Source organism: Urocitellus parryii, chromosome 13 (assembly GCF_045843805.1).
Source record: "Urocitellus parryii isolate mUroPar1 chromosome 13, mUroPar1.hap1, whole genome shotgun sequence".
Classification (NCBI taxonomy): domain Eukaryota; kingdom Metazoa; phylum Chordata; class Mammalia; order Rodentia; family Sciuridae; genus Urocitellus; species Urocitellus parryii.
In genome coordinates this window covers 71,318,226-71,330,247 of record NC_135543.1, presented here as the reverse complement: position 1 = coordinate 71,330,247, position 12,022 = coordinate 71,318,226, and the positions used below count along the sequence as shown (strand labels likewise).

Below are 12,022 nucleotides of genomic sequence, written 5' to 3'. Positions count from 1 at the left end.
CATACTTAGTCCCTGCAAAAGTTTTCAAGTTCTATGGCTAAGGGCAAAGTAAATTGCCTTCTTATATTTGTCAAAACATTTCAGTTGCTATCATAATTTCTTTATCAAAAATCCTGCCCATGTACCATCTTCTTTGGGGCCAGGTGTACTTTATAATTCTAAGCACCAAGTTAGGAGAGGTAACCCATCAGTTCTGTTCAGTGACAGCCTGAGGGGCAGACCTCCCCATGACAGGGCTCAGGCATAGGCCCCAAACACACCCTGCTGGAGGGTTGTGTGGGTCAGATCAAATCCCCAGCTTCCCTCCCAGGCCCCTCTGAGCGTGGTATTTCTCTTGCAAGGAACTCTTGCCCTGTTACCTGGATGCTTAGGTGGGGGCAGCAGGTCCCACTGGGATTCTGGTGGCAAACTGGGCATTGTCAGTTCTCTTTGGGAGAAGCCTACAGCTGGAGACTCACTAGACTGTTGGGGAAACCAGGCTGGAGGAGTGGGCCTGTGGCGTGGCTGGCAGTCCTGCTCTCTCCTGCTGAGGGCGCCTCTCAGGAGCCCGTCCTCCAGCTGCAGGGAAGAGGCAGGAGCCTTTGTGCAGGGCTCCAAGGGGGCCTGGTTCATGGAGCTCATGGCAGTCTTGCCCCCGTGCCTGCACAGCAGCTTCTTCTTCAGCGGCAGAGGGAGGGTCGACCCCTTCTTTCATGCACGCTCCTGTTGGGCCAGGAACATGAAGTCTTTGTGTGACTGGCTCATGCTGGGGTCTTTCTCAGGTGCCATCGGTGGAAAACCAGCTTGGCACCCCTCCTTAAAACTCCTCCTTGGCTTCTTGGCGGCTCCTGGCTCTAAGACACTCCGGGAGCTCTCAGAGAGCTTGTCCCCACCAAGCTCAAGCAGGGCTGGGCCACCCAATGCTGCCTCCAGGGGACCCTTCTCCAAGTCCCAGGAGTCCAGTTCCTTCTCCTGGGGCTCCGGTGATCTGGGGCCTGGGATGGCTCATCTTCTACCAGTGGGACAGAGGTCAAGGCTGTCTCTGGGGGGCCAGATGGTGTGTCCTGGTGGGAGCTGTCCATGGAGGATGCATAGTCCTGCCTCAGGGCAGCGTTGTGGTCCTCAGAGAGGGAGGTCTTGGAGACCCCTGAAATGACGTTAGTGCTCTTCTTCTGAGGAGAGTTGAGTTTCAGCTTTGAAGACTTAGTGGCTCCCGGATGGCAACTTCAGCGACCTGATGGAAGCCGTTCAACACCAGCAGCAGTTCTGTATCAGAAGAAGAGCATGTACTGCTGTCAGAAGCACCACCTGGACTGGGTGGAGTTGTCCTCCTTGACCTTCACTGGATGGGCATCTTCAGAGGAGACTCAGATCAGCCAAGACATCCCATGTCACAGTAAGGCTTGGTCTTCATGGCAGTGACAGAAGTGACCAAGGTCCCACACGGCATCTCTGTCAGTCCGTTTCTCTTGGCAGCAGCATCAGGGAAAGGAGTTTGCGAGGATTTCACTTCACTGGCTTCCATGTCAGGGAACTGCAGTGACAGAGCCCTGTGCTGAGCTGCTGAGGGTGGGCCCACAGATCTGGAAGGCTGCTGCTTTGACAGGGCCAGAGAGACAGTGGTCATGGCCAGCAGACCTTCAGAGGACTGCCTGCCCTCTGTAATCTGCAGGTGTAACTCCCTGGACTAGGTGTTCAGCTTGAAGGTGAACTCTTCCTCCCGAGTGAGGTGAGTTCTTGGCTGGGGTGCTGGTGAGCCTCTGGGTAGGATCATTCAGCTGGGCAATGCACATGGGTCGTACTATCTGAAGCACCAGGATCATTTGGCAGCAAGGCATGGATGTTCTTCACCAGTGGTTTTAGTTCATGGGCCCTAGGAGGTTTAGGAGGACAGGATTCCTGAGCAGTAGATGCAGTGCACTACAGGTTCTGAGCTTCTTTCATGTCCCTGGGCTAGGTGCTCAGAATCAGTGACAGAGAGGCAGAGCGCACCAGGTGCTTCAAAACACCCTAGAGGGTTTCAGACACAGCATTTGTCTCACCACTGGACCTTCCCCTGGTGCTCCAGGCTGGACCTTGATGGTTACTTCTGGCATTGGATGTAGGACCACCTGATCTGGATGTCTTCTCTCTCTCTTCTTTCATGTGTAGCTCCAGCTGTAGGTGAACCAGGGAGAGCTGCATGTCACACAGCTGATATCCCAAGCCCAGCACTGAGGGCACTGCGCTGACCAGGAACTGAAGGGTCTTGCCCACCACGTGACAGGCCACCACCTTCTGGGCTGACTGAACCACAATGGTGACTTTTCCAACTGCCAGCTCCTAGAGCTGAGGCCACTGATCCTGCTGGAAGGAGAGCTGCAGGGGGCCCCTTCTCCTTTTGGCCTCATGGTTCAGGGTGATCACCCAGCCTGCCTGCCGCTGGTCCCTCCAGCTCTTCAGCCTCAGGATCCAAGAAAGCAGAGCATAGGACCCCAGGCACTGCTCCTTTTCCAAGTTTGCCCACCACTGCGGCAGGGGTCTGCCCTGGCCAGTGCCCCCCGCTGTCAGTTACACGTCCACCGTGGCCTCTATGAAGAGCCAAATCAACACAAACCACTGAACCTCACCATGCCACCAGCCCAGCTGGCTATGCTGGTGAATACCCAGCCACCTTGCCCCAACTTCCTGGAGCAGCCCCCGTGCCAGGACACAGAGTCCTCCAGCTACAAGCTCAGGATATCCATTGATGGACTGGCAGGAGCTGCATGGGGTGAAGCGGTCCCAAGCCTGGTGAGGTGTGGAGTCTGGAATCCTGAGGCCACACAGGGTGAACAGGAAGCAGATACCTGGCTGGAGCCAAGTGGCCATGGTCTGACACATCTGGGAAAAAGGAACACAGGAACAGACCTTGCAGCCAGAGGGCCTGATTAGCATGTTTCTCTTCATTGTTTTATAAATTGAACTTTCTGAAATATCATTGCTATTAATCATTCATTGCAGAGATTCAATGAAAGCATCATCAAACTAACAACATTCTTTACAGAACTACAAAAAAAAATCCTCAAATGGACGAACAAAAGACCCTGAATAGCAAAAACAATCCTGTAAAAGAGAGAAATGCTGGAGACTTCACAATAATGAATTTCAAAATATACTCCCAAGCCATAGTAACAAAAATGGCATGGTCCTAGCATAAATGCACACATGTAGACCAGTTAAGTGGAATAGATGGCACAGAAATGAACCCACACAACTACAGCCATCTGAATCTTGACAAAGATAACAAAGCCATATTCTGGAGAAATGACAGCCCCTTTAACAAACAATTCTGGGAAAACTGAATACCCATATGTAGAAGATTGAAACTAGATCCCTATCTCTCACCTCTGTCAACTCAAAATGGATCAAAAACCTTAACAAAATACCTGAAACTTTGAAAGGACTAGAAGAACACAGGCAAGGACTTCCTGAACAGAACTCCGGTCTTCTCTCAGGAAATAATAGCAAGAATCAACAAATGAGAGTGCGTCAGTTTAGAAACTTCTGCACAGCCCAGGAAGAAGTTTCCACAGACAGACTTCAGAAAGGGGAAAATACTTCGTTAGTCACACTTGAACAGAGAGTTAATATCCAGAATATGTACAGAAGTCAAAAAATTTAACACCAGAAAATCAAACAGCCCAATCAATAAATGGGCAAATGAACGGAACAGACACTTCTCAAAGAAGTACAAATGGACAATAATTATACAAAAAAAGATGTTCAACATGTGTAGCCATCAGAGAAATGCAAATCAAAACTACACTGAGATTCCATCTCACCCAGTCAGAATGGCAATCACCAAGAAAAAAAACAAAAAACAAAACAATAAACAAATGCTGATGAGTATATGAGGGAAATGAAATATTCACATACTTTTGGTGAGAACTTAAATTAGTACAGCCCTATGGAAATCATGATGGAGGTTCCTCAAGGTAAAAATATAATACTACTTATGACCAGCTGTACCATTCCTTGAAAGAATTAAAGTCAGCATACTATCCTATAGTTAATTCCTTCTTGTGAATCACAGCATAATTCACAATAGACAAGTTATGGAATCAGACCAGGTATGTCTGTCCATAGAAGAACAGGCAGACCATACTACCAAAAGCACTATACAGATTTAATGCAATTCCAATCAAAATCCCAATGGCATTCCTACTAGAAATAGAAAATGCAATCATGAAATTTATCTGGAAAAATAAGAGACCCAGAATAGCTAAAGCAATCCTTAGCAGGAAGAGTGAAGGTGGTACTGCTATATCAGACCTTAAACTATACTACAGAGCAACAGTAACAAAAACAGCATGGTATTGGCACCAAAACAAGATGGTAGACCAACGGTACAGAATAGAGGACACAGAGACTAACCCACAAAATTACAATTATCTTATATTAGATGAAGATGCCGAAAACATGAACTGGAGAAAAGATAGCATCTTCAACAAATGGTGCTGGCAAAACTGGAAATCCATATGCAACAAAATGAAATTAAAACCCTATCTCTCACTGTGCACAAAACTCAACTCAAAATGGATCAAGTCCTAGGAATTAAACCAGAGACTCTGTGTCTAACAGAAGAAAAAGTAGCCCTAATCTTCATCATGTGGGACTAGGCTCCAACTATATATATAGATTCCTATAGCACAAGAATTAAAAGCAAGAATCAATAAATGGGATGGAATCAAACTAAAAAGTTTCTTCTCAGCAAAAAAAACAATTTGTGAGGTTAACAGAGAGCCTATATCCTGGGAGCAAATTTTTACCCCTCACACATCAGATAGAGTACAATCTCTAGCATATATAAAGAACTCAAAAAACTAAACAGCAAAAAAAATCATAATAATAATCCAATCAACAAATGGGCCAAGGACTTGAACAGACACTTCTCAGAAAATGCTCATCATATCTATCAATCAGAGAAATGCAAATCAAAACTACTCCAAGATATCATCTCACTCCAGTCAGAATGACAGCTATTATGAAGACAAACAACAGTAAGTGCTGGCGAGGATGTGGGGATAAAGGTACCATCATACATTGTAGGTTGGACTACAAATTAGTGTAGCCAATATGGAAAGCAGTATGGAGATTCCTTGGAGATCTGGGAATAGAACCCCCATTTGACCCAGCTATCCCTCTCCTCGGACTATACCCAAAGGACTTAAAAACAGCATACTACAGTGACACAGCCATATCAATGTTTATAGCAACACAATTCACAATACCTAAACTGTGGAGCCAACCTAGATGTCCTTCAGTGGATGAATGGATAAAAAAAATGTGCATATATACACAATGGAATTTTACTCAGAATTAAAAAGGAACAAAATCATGACATTTGCAGGTAAATGGATGGCGCTGGAGAAGATAATGCTAAGTGAAGTTAGCTAATCCTAAAAAACCAAATGCTGAATGTGTTCTTGGATATAAGGAGTTTGATTCACAGTGGGGTAGGCAGGAGAGGATGGGAGGGTTAGATGAATTCTAGATAGGGAAGAGTGGTGGGAGAGAAAGGCAGGGGGCAGGGGATTAGCAAGGATGGTGGAATGTGATACACATCATTATACAAAGTACATGTATTAAGACTTGAATTAGGTGTCAACATCCTTTATATACAGAGATATGAAAAATTGTGGTATATATGTGTATTAAGACTTTTAATGCAAAAAATACAAAATACAAGTATAAAGGCATGAATTGTCGTGAACATACTCTATGTGTAAAGATTTGAAAAATTGTACTCCATATGTGTAATAAGAACTGTAATGCATTCCACTGCTGTCATGTATTTAAAAAAATAAATAAAAGATAAAAAAGAAGAATGGATAAAGAAAATGTCGCGCGCGCGCACACACACACACACACACACACACACACACAAAGAGTAGAGTATTATCCATCCATAAAGAAGAATAAGATCATGTCATTCATAGGAAAATAGATGGAATGAAGATCATATTATTAAGCAAAATAAGCCAGACACAGAAAGACAAGTGTTATACAATTTCCCTCATATGTGAAATCTGGGGATAAAAAAAAAAATATGAAAGTAGAAGGGAGGCTTAAAAGAAAAGACAAAGGAGAGTGGAGGAGCAGGGTAGAGGGTCACGGGCATGGGTATCACTCTTGACATATTTAGAATCGGAAGTGCAGTCCCAGCTCCCACACTCTGAAGCCCCTCCTGCTGTACTCAGGTGTTGCACCCAGACTACAAAGCTTTTCAGCTCCTTAGCACATTGATGGATCTCCCAAGAACACTGGTGCCCTAGGGTGTTAGTCAATTCCCACCACTATAATAAATTCCTGACAGAGCCAACCAACAAAGAGAAAGGTCACTCTGGTTCACAGACCTTCTCTGTGCTGGGGCACAGAGTGGGGTGGCAGGCAACGCATCATGGAAGGAGGGTTGGCCAAGCAAAACTGCTAGCCTCAAAGCCAGGAAGAAAAAGAGGGGCAGAGAACGGGGTCTTAAAATCCCCTCTAAGAGGACACCCTGATAACCTAAAGACTTCCCACTAGGCCCCAATCTCCCACAGGTTACACCAGCTCCCAAGAGCACCACCCTGGGAACCAGGCCTTTACCTCAGGGGCCTTTGTAGGACATTGCAGACCCCAACTCTAATACATCCAAACTACCACACTACCTCACAGTGCACAATGACAGCACACTACTTTGGGATAATGCTGTTGCTGTGTTTACCCTCTGCTTAGTGATGTTTGAGGGCCTGAAAGGATGTAAAATCAGTAGATTTATTCTGTATATGTGAACTTTGTGCCAAACTAGTTTCCTCATTTGTTTTTGGGCTCTTTTATGCTGTCCCATTTTCATATAAGCTTTAATTCCTATATCTTTATCTGGCAACATCTACTCTAATATTTAATGAACATTTCCATTTGTTTTTATCAGAATCATTGTGACCATTATAGGAAAAAAAAAAAAGCCTGCCATTGAAAATTCAGGGAAAGAATGTCTTTCTTTTAAAAATATTTCAAGAATTAAAATTATTGTAGTCTTCACCTTCTTTCCTAAGGCAGATATGTTACATAAACATTACATAGTGGATGCTAAATCAATTTTATGATATATCTAGAAATTCACATTTCTAAACTCATAGCTCACCCAATAATCCAAAATTTCAAAAACATTTTTTTCTGAATTATTAAGTTTTCTGTTGCTATGATAAAATACCTGAGAAAAACAGAGGAGGAAAGATTTGGGCTAATGACTTCAGAGGTTTTCATCCATAGTCACATGGCTCCATTGGTTTGGGCCTCTGGGGAGGCAGAACATCAAGGCCAGAGGGTTTGGAAAAATAGAGCTGTTCACCTTATGGCCGGGAGAGAGAAGAGGGAGGGGTGAGAGAGAAGCACTGGGGACAAAATAAACCTCCAAAGGTGCACCCCAAATGACCCACCTCCAAGGGGACCCAACCTCCTAAAGTCTCCATTACAGGGGACCGAGCAACCCACACATGAGTCTGTGAGGGACATTCCAGGTGCAAACTATAACACTTTCCTAAAAGGAAATGCTAAAAGTAAGAGGTAGCTCTCACATGAGTCCTTTAAAACTGCAGGCCAAGTTCACATCTTAAAATCTGGCCCTGATCAAGCAAACTGCGTGTCCCTAGGTTCCACAGTGAACCCCACACTTTGTAAAATATCAAGCAATGCATCAAAATTAAGTGGCATAATTGTCCAGATTGGTTTAAGATCTTAAACTCTTGGCACTTTTTCTTCTAAGACTATTTTTTTTAAAGTTAATTTTCACTAGGTACAGTGGCACTCGCCTTTAATCCCAGCAGATTGGGAGGCTAAGAGAGTAGAATTACAAGTTCAAGGCCAGTCTCAGCCAGCAACTTAGTGAGGTTCTAACCATCTTAGAGAGAATCTGTCTGAAAAATAAATAAATGAAAAGGGCTGAGGATCTGGCTCAGTGGTTAAGATCCCTGTGTTCAATCTCTGGTATCACAAAAAAATTATCTGTCAATCAATGGGTACCCAAATACATAAAGTGATGTTTTAGTACTATGTAGCACAATGAGGGGATTATAGTTCAAAGAGTCTATCAGATATTTCATAAAATAACCCAGACCCAAACTCTGGGGACCTCATACACCAGCAAGTAGAGGTTGGGGGCCTCTCTTTGATCAAACCTCATATCCAGACACTGCTGGAGATGCTCATCAGCAAAAGAACAGAACTGAAAATGTGGAAGGAGAACGCCAGGAACGGGTCCTCTTTCAAACCCGTGGGCCCGGAGCACTGCCCGGACTCTCTGGGAACAATGCTGCAGTCACGGGGGGACAAGAGGGACACCACCGCACGCCCCTTCTGGGGCACAGAAGGGAAGCCAGAGCAGCTTCAGCATTCCCCTTATCACAAGGCCTTGGGGGACCCTTTAGTGCATGAATGCAGCCAGCTGTTCTAGAGCCTGCCCTCTCTGCACAGTGAGTCCCTGAGTCTCTAAAAGGTCCTCCTCTGCATAATCTAAAGCTGTTACATTAACAAAGTCTCTGACTCTTCCCCAGTTCAATCTCAGGCTGAAGAATCTCACAACTTTCCCAGGACCAGCCCTCGACCGACTTTGTGGTCCAATTACAGTTTTCAACACAAACACTGCCCCATCTCTGTGTCAGGTCCAGAACCACACCCACCTCACATCCACTCCCCCAAACCTACCACCTTCTTCTCCACCCCAGAAGAGGCCCCAGAGAACAATTTACCTTACATCCAGGAGGAGGTATGGCCTCTCATCCCAACTAAAAATCAGCATGTGAAATGGTCCTTGCAGAAGCAAAAATAAAAGAGATGAAGGTTTTACCCTCTTCACTCCAAAAATCTCAGGAAGGCAATAGCCAATCCATTTCAACCATCAACAGAGCCATTGTCTCTCCCTGATCCCCAATCAGCCTCCATCCTTCCTGGGGATTGTAACAGCACTGAGCTCCTTTGGGGCCTAGCAATGAACAGTCTGCATTAAAGAAACTATCCATCCATCACTGCACATGCATCTGTCACATGTCACCTCCAGGATCTGTGTGTCCAATTTTCATGGCAGAAACCCAGAAGAAGTATTCCAGGGGGTTCAATCCATTACAAAGATATTCACATCACAGATTTGATGGTCGTCTGTATTTTATTTTAATATCATTTACCTACTGTTGGACTAGGGTTGTGGCTCAGCAGTAGAGCACTCACCTAGCATGTCCAAGGCCCTAGATTCAGTCCTCAGCACCACATAAAAGTAAATAAATAAAATAAAGGTATTTCAAAAAACTTAAAGAAAAAAAGATTTTCCTACTATAAATCTCATAAACATTTCAACGTTTTTATACATACCAAGAAATAGATAATCAATGATGAATCCTAGAAAAACTACCCTATTCACAATAGCTTAAAAAAAACTTGGGAATCAAACTAACAAAAGAGGTGAGACCTCTACAATGAAAACTACAAAACACTAAAGAAAGAAATTGAAACATCTTCAAAGATGGAAAGATCTCCCATGCTCTTGGATAGGCAAAATTAATATTGACAAAATGGCCATAACTACCCAAAAAACGCTATACAGATTCAATGTGATTCCAATTAAAATCTCAACATCATTACTTATAGAAATAGAAAAAGCAAGCATGAAATTCATTTGCAAAAATAAGAGACCCAGAATAGCCAAAGCAAACCTTAGCAAGAAGAGTTAAGCAGGAGGCATCAAACACCAGACCTTAAACTATACTACAAAACCATAGTAACAAAAAACAGCATGGTATTGGTACCAAAATAGACATGTAGACCACTGGTAAAGAACAGAAGACACAGAGATAAACACAGTTATCTCATACTAGACAAAGGTGCCAAAAAATACATTGGAGAAGAGATAGCCTCTTCAACAAATGGTGCTGGGAAAACTGGAAATCCACATGCAGCAAAATGAAAATAAACCCCTATCTCTCACCATGCACAAAACTCAACACAAAGTGGATAATGGATCTAGGAATTAGTCCAGAGACCCTGTGCCGAATAGAGGAAAAAGTAGGCCCAAATCTTCATCATGTTGGATTAGGCCCTGACTTCCTTAACAAGACTCCTAAGGCACAAGAAATAAAATCAAGAATTAATAAATAGGATAAACTCAAAATAAAAAGCTTCTTCTCAGCAAAAGAAACAATCAGTGAGGTGAACAGAGAGCCTACATTTTGGGAGCAAATTTTTGCTACACACATGTCAGACTGAGCACCAATCTCCAGGATATAAACTCAAAAATGTTAACACCAAAAAACACACAGCTCAATCAATAAATGGGCTAAGGAGCTGAACACACATTTCTCAGAAGATATACATTCAATCAACAAATATATGAAAAAATATTCAACATCTCTAGTAATTAGAGAAATGCAAATCATACTACTCTAAGATTTTATCTCACCCCAGTAAGAATGGCAGTTATCAAGAACACAGACAACAATAAGTGTTGGTGAGGATGTGGGGTAAAAGGCACACTCATGCGTTGCTGGTGGGACTGCAAATTTGTGCAGCCAATATGGAAAGCAGTATGGAGATTTCTTAAAAAACTTGGAATGGAACCACCATTTGACCCAGCTATCCCACGGCTAAGTCTATACCCAAAGGACTTAAAATCAGCTTACTACAGGAACACAGCCACATCAATGTTTATAGCAGCTCAATTCACAGTAGCTAAACTGTGGAAGCAACCCAGGTGCCCTTCAATAGATGAATGGATTAAAAAACTGTGGTATATATACACTCAATGGAATATTACTCAGCATTAAAAGAGAATAAAATTATGGCATTTGCAGGTAAAGGATGGAGTTGGAGAATGTCATGCAAAATAAAGTTAGCCAATCCCAAAAAACCAAAGGCAGTATGTGTTCTCTGAGAAGTGGATGCTGATCCATAACAAGGATGGGGGAGGCTCTGGAAAAATGAAAGAACTTTGGGGAAAGGGGAGGGAGAGTAGGGAGTGTACATGGGGGCAGGAAAGATGGTGAAATGAGATGGACATCATTACCCTAGGTACATGTATGACTGCACATATGGTGTGACACTACAGCATGTACAATGATAGAAATATAAACTTGTGCTGCAATTGTGTACAACGAATCAAAATGCATTTTGCTGTCATATATACCTAATTAAAATAAATAAATAATTTTTTAAAAAGTAAGATATTAGAGAAAATCACAAAAATACATCTCCTTTGTTGTTAAAATTTTCACATCAAAATATTTTGCTGCAAGTGAAGTAATTTGTTTTGTTTCACAGGACTAGAGAATGAATCTGGGGCCTGGTGTAAGCAAGTGCTCTACAACTGAGCTACAACCCAGCCCCTTGATTTCATTTTCAGACAGGGTCTTCCTAAGTTGCTGAGGCTGGTTTCCAACATGCAATCATCTTCCCTCAGACTCCTGAGTAGCTGGGACTACAGTGTGTACCACTGTGCCCAGCTTGAAGCAATTTTTTTAAACCCACAGATGACTCTCTTAATGACATAGAATCTATTGCAAATTTGGTTTTTTTTTATTTTGATGAAATTTCTTAGTGTTTAATTTTTTATTGGTTGTTCAAAACATTACAAAGCTCTTGACATATCATATTTCATACATTATATTCAAGTGGGTTATGAACTCCCATTTTTACCCCATATACAGATTGCAGAATCACATCAGTTATACATCCACATTTTTACATAATGCCATAATAGTAACTGTTGTATTCTGCTACCTTTCCTATCCTCTACTATCCCCCCTCCCCTCTTCTCCCATCTTCTCTCTCTACCCCATCTACTGTAATTCATATCTCTCCTTGTTTTTTTTCCCATTCCCCTCACAACCTCTTATATGTAATTTTGTATAACAATGAGGGTCTCCTTCCATTTCCATGCAATTTCCCTTTTCTCTCCCTTTCCCTCCCACCTCATGTCTCTGTTTAATGTTAATCTTTTCCTCCTGCTCTTCCTCCCTGCTCTGTTCTTAGTTGCTCTCATTATATCAAAGAAGAC

General features: G+C 43.0%; 1 pseudogene; it reads right to left on the bottom strand.

Moving 5' to 3' along the window:
* Positions 1-237: 237 nt before the first annotated feature.
* On the bottom strand, positions 238-2,829 carry LOC113199013 (C2 domain-containing protein 2 pseudogene; annotated as a pseudogene).
* Positions 2,830-12,022: the final 9,193 nt, after the last annotated feature.